This window comes from Suricata suricatta, chromosome 9 (genome assembly GCF_006229205.1).
Source record: "Suricata suricatta isolate VVHF042 chromosome 9, meerkat_22Aug2017_6uvM2_HiC, whole genome shotgun sequence".
NCBI lineage: Eukaryota > Metazoa > Chordata > Mammalia > Carnivora > Herpestidae > Suricata > Suricata suricatta.
Window position 1 is genome coordinate 2,547,630 of NC_043708.1, and position 9,103 is coordinate 2,556,732.

At 49.6% G+C, this 9,103-nt stretch overlaps 1 long non-coding RNA gene and 1 pseudogene across 2 annotated transcripts in view; one reads left to right on the forward strand and one right to left on the reverse strand.

The window, feature by feature from the left end:
- Positions 1-8,011, forward strand: part of LOC115301150 — a 22,057-nt gene extending 14,046 nt beyond the window's left edge. Inside the window, exons 2-5 of one of the 2 annotated variants that reach the window (XR_003912992.1) lie at positions 6,362-6,476; positions 6,727-6,815; positions 7,562-7,673; positions 7,775-8,011. This is a non-coding gene — a long non-coding RNA (uncharacterized LOC115301150). The other variant, XR_003912991.1, reaches the window with a different exon arrangement.
- On the reverse strand, positions 117-1,040 carry LOC115301148 (annotated as a pseudogene).
- Positions 8,012-9,103: the final 1,092 nt, after the last annotated feature.

The following is a 9,103-nucleotide window of genomic DNA, read 5'->3' on the forward strand; positions in this document are numbered from 1 at the left end:
ATTTCTTCCTCCCTCCAGCGCCTGGCAACCACCATTCTGCTTTCTCCGCCTCTCTCTCTCTCTCTCTCTCTCTCTCTCTCTCTCTCTCTCTTTCTCTCTCTTTTTTTTTTAGCTGCTTGGCAAATAAGTTTATTATTGTCTTTATCTGAAAACTCTTCATAGAAAATTGTGTTTGGTTTATTAGCTCTCAGCAGCCCGCTCCTGGGCTCGAAGGAAGCTTGCCTTCTTCTGAGCCACCGGATCTTTCTTCTGGGCAAGAGACGTCTTAGGACGGTTCCACCTCTTCTTTTTAACTTCTTTCTTAGGCTTCTTCTCATAGACTGGATTCTCTCGTATGGCACCTCCTCCATCATGTCTGGGTAACGGTCTTTATGTATTGAGAGAACTGTTTCCTGTAAGCATCTTCATCCTCTCCCATTAGGTAACGCATATAATCTGCAACGCTTTGGCCCACGACGTGCTCCCGACGTACTTCTGCATTGAACTCCTTGCTTTCTGAATCGTAACCAGGGAGCCGTTTGGTGCTGTGCGGAATAGACAAGCCTCCATCCACAGCTCCCTTGAGGACCCCAGAAACTTTATTTCCAGTAGTAGTTCTGGCAAGCCCTGCATCCAGATAGCAGGTGAAGGCACCGGGCTGGCCATCAGTGCTTTCCACATTGCGTTCGTCTCCAGTCGCTTCTCCTTGGCCCTCACAGACCTTACCCATGCCAAACCTACTGAGGGGTCTGCTGCCCGCAGCAGGCCCGCACGATAGACTGCGGCGTAACTTGCCAGGCCGACCTTAACGCCGTACTTTGGGAGTTCATGAGCATAAGCCGCACAAGCCATCACGTCTCCTTCTGTCCAGGCATAAGCCATCTGACAACTGACACCTCTGTTGGTTACACGAACTATCATCCTGTACTTAGGCGTGTTGTACTTATTTTTATCCTGAATCACCAAGCGTTTCCAGGCATAATAATGCCTCATCATCTTCTAAATTTCACTTGATATCTCTGGAAGTAAGCCTTATTCTTGACAACTGTAACAAACCCCATCCTGCAGAACAAAGACCGGTGTCCGCGGCTCGCCACAGCTCAGCCGGCCCAGGAACGCTCCTGGGCGGGGGGGGGGAAGCTCTCCGCGTGTCTCTAATCAGGACACTTGCCATCGGATTTAGGGCCCCCCGGGTAGCTCCTTAGCCTAATTATCCCTGCAAAGACCTTCCAAACAAGGTAACAGTTGTGGATGCCCGGGGTTAGGACGAGGGCCTGTCTTTTGGGGGGTCCGCCATTCAACTACCTACTGTCGGTGCGTTTTATCTCCCTCCCTAGAAGTCGTCTTTGGAAAATAAATTTTTGTGACAAGTTCTCACAGTTATTTCTTCAGCCCTTTGCTTCAGGAGTTGCGGGCCGGCCCACATGGTTAGATGTTCTCGGGGAAAGACGCTGTTCCCAATTTCTGCAAATACGTAATTACAAGCAGGATTTTCTCGTTTTGCACAGCCCGAAGCTCTTTAAAAATGCACGCTTAAATTGATATTTGGAGTAAGATTGCAAAACAGTATTTAAAATCAATATTATAGATGGGAAAAATTATAGGTAGGAACAATGCCCTCTACCAAATGCCCAGTATCAGTAAAACTGGTTGATGTGTATATCAACACTCTAACCAACTGTGGGGGGACACAGTTGGCCAGCTCCCCGAGCTTCCTGAAAGTTCTCGCTGAATGGACCAGATGGCAAGGCTTATCCATCTTACGTCTGCTTGTTCAAAACATGCTGGGCCAGGGATGCCTGGAGGGCTTGGTTGGTTGAGTGTTCGACTCTTGATTTCAGTTCAGGTCATAATCTCACGGTCCGTGAGTTCGAGCCCCACATCGGGCTCTGTGACAACAGCGCTGAGCCTGCTTGGGATTCTTTCTCTCCCTCTCTCGTCGCTTCCCCACTTGTTCTCTCTCCCTCTCCCTCTGTCAAAATAAATAAACAAACTTAAAAAAACCCAAGTGCTTGGCCATCTGCCCTGGGCTCCTCTCCTGTAAAGCAGCCCAGTTTTGCTGTTCCGGCGTCATCTGGGCCCGTCCTGTCACCCCTGTGAAGCTTTGGGCGGGAAAACCAGTGTGAATATGCTGAAGCGCACATGCCTCATTGGGCCGTGAGTCTTAAGGTCCTTTGTCTCTGACCCAAGAGGCTGTGTCTTCTGCCAGCACTCAGACAGTCACAGGCTGACGTAGTCACTTATAAGTGGGTAATCTCAGACAGATGTGAATTTGTTCTGAAAATTTGGTGTACATTGAACTTTTGTAACTAAAGTCATTGAATATTTAAAAGATGATCTTTTAGAAAAGTAGTCTCTACACCCAGTGTGGGGCTTGAACTCACTACCCTGAGACCAAGAGTTGCATGCTCTACTGACTGAGTCAGCCAGGTGCTCCAAAGAGATGGTTTTTTATCCATTGCGCCACTGGCCCCCTCAAAGAGATGGCTTTTTAATGTGAAATCTTGCAAGTACAAATTCTCAAGAGCCTATTCTCTTTGTTTTATAAATATGATGTTTACATATCAAGTATATTAGGGCAGTGCTTACTAGGTGCCGTTGTGGACCAAAAAACCCCGAAACCTCAGGGGGCTTTACATGAGAAAGTGGCGTTTCCCGCTCGTGTGAAGTCCTCTGTGCGTGTTCCCCTGGAGTCTTCCCTGGGGGCTTTTCCATCATCTCTGCCCAGGCTTCGGGGGTCATTTCTGTCCTGGCTGGTCAGACAGGGGCATGAACCTGCCGGGTCACGTGGGGGGGTTCTTTGTCCGCCCCCTCCCCCCTGCCCTCCCCAACAGTGTCTGTACCACTTCCTCTTTTATCCTTTTTTTTTTTAAGATTTTATTTTTTAAAATAATCTGTACATTCAGTGCAGGGCTCAAACCCACAAGCCCTAGATCAAGAGTTGCTTGCTCCACTGACTGAGCCAGCCAGGTGCCCCTGTTTTCACTTTATTATTGTTATTATTTATCTTACGTGTTTATTTCGAGAGCACGTGTGGGTGGGGGAGGGGCGGGGGGAGAGAGAGAATCTCAAGGAAGCTTCACGCTCCCCACAGAGCCCATCTCGGGGCTCGATCTCCTGACCCTGTGATCATGACCTGAGCTGAAATCAAGAGTTGGACGCTCAACCGTCTGAACCACCTGGGCACCCCCCTTTACTTTCTTATTCTCACTTTTTATTATGGAAAATTTCAAGCATGCCAGAAGCAGAGAAAACAATACAGTGAACCCTCATGTGTATCTGCCACCTCGTTTCAACTGTGGTAACAGTTTGCTGTTCTTTCTTTTTTAATAGGTATTTTAATTTTTATTATTTTTTAATAGTTTATTGTCACATTGGTTTCCATACAGCACCTAGTGCTCTTCCCCACAAGTGCCCTCCTCCATCACCACCACCTCTTTCCCCCCCTCCCCCTTCCCCTTCAACCCTCGGTTCATTTTCAGTATTCAATAGTCTCTCAGTTTTGCGTCCCTCTCTCTCCCCAACTCTCTTTCCCCCTTTCCCTCCCCCTGGTTCTCCATTAGGTTTCTCCTGGTCTCCTGTTAGACCTATGAGTGCAAACATATGGTATCTGTCTTTCTCTGCCTGACATATTTCACTTAGCATGACACCCTCGAGGTCCATCCACTTTCCTACAAATGGCCAGATGTCATTCTTTGTCATTGCCATGTAGTACTCCATTGTATATATAAACCACATCTTCTTGATCCACTCATCAGGTGGTGGACATTTAGGCTCTTTCCATGATTTGGCTGTTGTTGACAGTGCCGCTGTGAACGTTGGGGTACATGTGCCCCTATGCATCAGCACTTCTGTATCCCTCGGGTAAATCCCTAGCAGTGCTATTGCTGGGTCATAGGGGAGTTCTTTTGATAGTTTTTTAAGGAACCTCCACACTGTTTTCCAGAGCGGCTGCACCGGTTTACATTCCCACCAACAGTGCAGGAGGGCGCCCGTCTCTCCACACCCTCGCCAGCCTCTGTAGTCTCTTGATTTGTTCATTTTAGCCACTCTAACTGGCGTGAGGTGGTATCTCAGTGTGGTTTTGATTTGTGTTTCCCTGATGATGACTGATGCTGAGCATCATTTCATATGCCTGTAGGCCATCTGGATGTCCTCTTTGGAGAAGTGTCTGTTTATGTCTTCTGCCCATTTCTTCACTGGATTATTCATTTTTCGGGTGTGGAGTTTGGTGAGTTCCTTGTAGATTTTGGATACTAGCCCTTTATCTGATATGCCATTTGCAACTATCTTTTCCCATTCTGTCGGTTGCCTATTAGTTTTGTTGATTGTTTTCTTTGCCATGCAGAAGCTTTTTATCTTGATGAGGTCCCAATAGTTCTTAATTTTCTTAATCTTTATTTTTCATAGGGGAGAGAGTGCACACATGAGCAGGGGAAGGGCAGAGAGGGGGAGACAGGATCTGAAGCAGGCTCCATGCAAAAGGCAGAGAGCCCAATGCGGGGCTCTAACTCATGAACCATGAGATCATGACCTGAGCCAAAGTTGGATGCTTAACTGACTGAGTCGCCCAGGTGCCACCCCCCCCCATTATTCTTTTTCTTATTTTTTTTTAGGAAAATTTAATGCCTGTCATGGAGTCCAATGTGGGGTTTGAACTCATGACCCTGAGATCACAAGTGGGATGCTTAGCCAACTGAGCCCTGAGCCACCCACGTACTCCCCCCCTTTTTTTCCAGGAGCATTTTAAAGTAATCCCAAGCCCCTTATCATTTCACTGCAGTATTTCTTCTTAACAAATAAGGACTTTTTTCCTTTTTAAACACATAATTTCTGAAAAACATCACTTCTAAAAGAAATAGTGTCTTTTATTGCTGGTTTCTTCAAATCGGAATTCACACAGGCATTACGAATGTGTCCTAACAGAGGCGTTGAGGAGGGCCTTCCGCGGAGTTGTGCTGTTTGAAAAGCCTGCTCTGTGCTTATGTGGGTTTGGGACCCAGAGGGGACAGGCTTCTTTAGGTCCAGGTGTGTTTATCAGGGCTCTGATCTGTCTGCTTCCGGGCAGCTCCAACTCAAGGCCGAGTCACGGGCTGCTGCCGGTCAACGTGACTCTACGCTCTTATTCTCCTATTACTTGTGCTGCAGAAGCTTTTAGGCCCAGTTAGACTTTTCCTTCCCCGGTTTTTCTCGTTCCTTCCATTTCTTCTTGAAAAGGAGCGTTTCTCTCCTGAGCTCATTGTTGTCTCGAAGTTCCGCGCCGAGGCAGTCAGCAGTGCCCAGCACACCCCAGCGGCCTGCCCCTTGCGCCTTCCCAAGGCCGCGGGTCCGGGGGCCACCGCTCTGGCCAAGGGCAACCGGCGGCCCAGGCTCTCCAGCCCCAGCCTCTGGCAGCCACCGGACTACCTTCCTGGAGGGCTTTGTTCCCGGCAGCACCTGTCGGGGGCCAGCCAGGAAGACAGAGCTGCTCTCGGCCTCAGCCCCGATGGGATGGAGCACAGCGAGCCGGAGGCCACGCCGAGGTGACGGTGGGTGGCGGGGGCAGCCGAGCCTGGGAAGCTGCCGTCAGTGTTGAGGAAATCAGGCCCAGCAGCGGGGCCCCCCGGGGAACCCAGAGGCTGGCTTCCAGGAGGCTGCCCGTGCTGTGCCAGTGCCCGGTGCACCTGCTGGCGAGCCCACCTCCGCTGCTCCGGTGGCTGTCTGTCCAGCTCAGGCAGCGCGGCCGTGCCCTCGCCCCGGGTTCTGAGGGCAGGGGCAGCGGTGCTCTCGGCCAACACACAGCCTTTCTTCTTCTTCTTCCTCTTCGTCTCCGTCTCCGTCTCCTCCTCTGTCTCCGTCTCCTTCTCCGTCTCCTTCTCCTTTCCTTTCAGCACAAGAAAATCCTGTTTATACTTCTCCCCAGCTGCATTGAGAAGGCATGGGCATACAGCTTAGGGCACACCGAAGGGCTGATTTGCGGATATTGTGAGATGCTTACCACGATAGGTTCAGCTGACATCCACCTTCTGGTACAGACATGAGAAAAGGGGAAAAGGAAACCAAACTTTCTCCCTGTGACCAGGACTCTTAGGTCCTAATCTCTCACCGGCTCTCCCGTGTGGCAGATGGCAGTGTTGGCTGTGGTCAGTCATTGTGTCCCGTGTTCTGTCCGTGGCACCTGCTTATCTTGTACCTGGAAGTTTGCACCTCTTGACCGTGTTCCCCAGTCCCCGCCCCTGCCGGCTTCCCGGGGACTGAGGGGCCCTGGAGCGTTGGACACCGTGGGATGACCAAGCTCTGCCCCTCGGTGTGGGATATTGCATAGGTTTAAAAAAAGTTCACTGTCTGGAAGTTGAGTATATGCATAAATAAATTTTATTTCTGTGATTCTTTTTATTTGCAGACTATAAAGCGATTGGCAAAATAGGAGAGGGAACATTTTCCAAAATTATGAAGATGCAGAGCCTGAGAGACAGAAGCTACGACGCTTGTAAGCAAATGAAACAGCACTTTGAAAGGTAGGCGGTCAGAGACCCGGTTACGGCTAAACGCGGCCGCGGGTTCTGCAGCGGGGAGCTGGGGTTCGCGGACTCATGGAAGATGCAGGCTGCTCTGTTTGGGCAGAGATTCCGGGCTGACTGTGTGTCGATGATGCTGGGCTTTGTTCGCGTCCTGCCTTGTGTACTGTCAGTGACCAGCGGTCACAGAACACTTAAGTTGGGGGACTGTCGTGGCTTCGCCCTCAGAGCGGTCTCTTAAACCCCTCAGGTTTGCGGCTTCTGACGGGTCAGATGCCAGGTGGGGGCAGGAAGCTGTCGGGACAGCGAGACAGATGGCAGCCGCGGAACTGTAAAAAGGTTTGAAGCGCAGCCTTCGAGTGGTTGATTAGAACACATAGTGTTGTTCTAGAAACACATAATAAGTCGGGTTTTGAATACAATACCACTGGGTAGTGTTACTTTTTAAATTTTGTTTTGTTTATTTGTTTATTTAGTAATCTCTATACCTAATGTGGGGCTTGAACTCACAACCGTAAGGTCAAGAGTACTATGCTCCACTGACTGAGCCATCCAGGCACCCCAGAGCTCCTTTTTTTAAAGTTTGTGTATGGGGGCACCTGGGTGGCTCAGTTGGTTGAGCGTCCGACTTCCGTTCAGGTCATGATCTCATGGTTTGTGGGTTCAAGCCCCGCATTGGGCTCTGTGCTGACAGCTAGCTCAGAGCCTGGAGCCTGCTTCAGATTCTGTGTCTCCCTCTCTCTCTGATCCTCCCCTGCTCACACTGTCTCTCTCTGTGTCTCAAAATAAAATATATTTAAAAAAATTTAAAGTTTGTGTATGTATAGGGGATAAAGGACAGGCTTTATTTTATTTTTCTTAATATTTATTTATTTTGAAAGGGAGGGTGAGGGAGCATGAGCAGGGGAGGGGCAGAGAGAGAGAGAGAGAGGGAGAGGGAGAGGGAGAGAGAGAGGGAGAGGGAGACTCCTAAGCCATTTCCACACTGCTAGCACAGAGCCTGACGAACTATGAGATCATGACCTGGGGAAGAGGCTCCAGTTTCTGCTGCATAATTAACAACTTCCCGTGCTGGCTTCACTTAGCAGGAGGCACACTGACTCTGGGCTCGAGGTCGCTGTTATTCTGATGAGGACTCTGTAGTTCCCGCTGTTTGACGTACGGAATCCGTGACAGGGCCTCCAGCTGGTTTGACAGGTACCGGCCAGCCTGTGTCATCCAGACCGGAGAGGAACTGGACTTCGGGTTTATTCATGTGAGTTTTAATTAGCTCTTGATAAACATATTCAAACCTGTAGGGGCTGACAATCCGGTGCCGTCATGATCACTGACTGCTCCTGCGGAGACGATGCCAGCTGTGCTGCGGGGAGCCCTTTCCGGGCAGCTCCTGGGTTCCTGCGCCGCGCCTCCTTCTTCTTTACTTGTTTTTTCCTTTTTGAACACTTTAATTTTGGGCACGATAAGATTCTGAGGCTCATCTTGTATTTTTCCTCCCCTAGAATCATTCATTTCTCCAGGGAGCCCGGGTTCCTTGTACTGGAGAAGGGTATTTAGAAAACAAGGTGTTGGCACTGGTGTGCTCACTACCAGTGGGGAGTCAGTCCCTCTAGACTCGGCAGACAGAGCCGGTGTGTGTGTGTGTGTGTGTGTGTGTGTGTGTGTGTGTGGTCCGTACGCACACATCTCTCTTTTTCTCTCTCCGCCCTCCCATCTGTCTTTTCAAGTGTGAGTCCATACTGAGAAGTAAATGAGTGAATAAGTAAATTAGGAGGAGGGACAGCTCTTCATAGAAGAATCCCAACTAACAAATATGGAAGGAAAGAGGGAACTAGAGAGTCCTCATCAGAATAACAGTAGTAATTTCTACAGGCACGGTAAGCTGAGGAATGCTAAAATTAGTAGGTGGAACTTCCGAGAGCACGATTTCCACGGGAGCCCCCAGTGATCCCCCCCAACGAGTTACTAGTGACTGTGGGGGTCTCAGCATATGTCCTAAACTGGTTGATACTCCTTCCTTCAGGAGCGGGCCCAGTTGCCTTGCCTTTAACTGTGGGCTGCACTCGCTTCTAAAGGATAGAAAATAGGAAGGGAAAGACAGTAACTTTACAATGAAAAACCTGGAGGGCACCACCCTCACTAATTGGTTAGCACCGTCAGTAATAAGCCAGACAGCGGTCACGGACTTGCTGCGGGTTGAGGAGCACACTTGTCGCCTCCAGCGTGTTCTTCCCTGAAGACCCCTAATCCCAGCTTAATTATGAGGCTGCATCAGCTCAGCCCAAATTAAGGGGCGTTCTGCAGAGTTCTGCTTGGTCCGCCTTAACACTGTCAAGGTAATGAAACGTCAGGACAGAAGCTGTCACAGACTGGTGGTGAGTAAGGGAAGGGGACACTTTAGTTGCAGTGAGGTGTCCTTCGCCCCGGAAGAGAAAAAGACACTCATGGAGAAACCAGGGAAATCCCAATAAAGTGTCTAGTTAATAGAATTGTACGAATGTTAATTGTTTAGTTTTGAGAGGTGTTGCACGAGGTGTCCCCATGGAAGGAAGCTGGCTTACAGTGGACAGTTGTGCCGTCGCGGTGACTTGTTAGTCTACGGTGATTTGAGGGCATCCGGCTCTTGATCC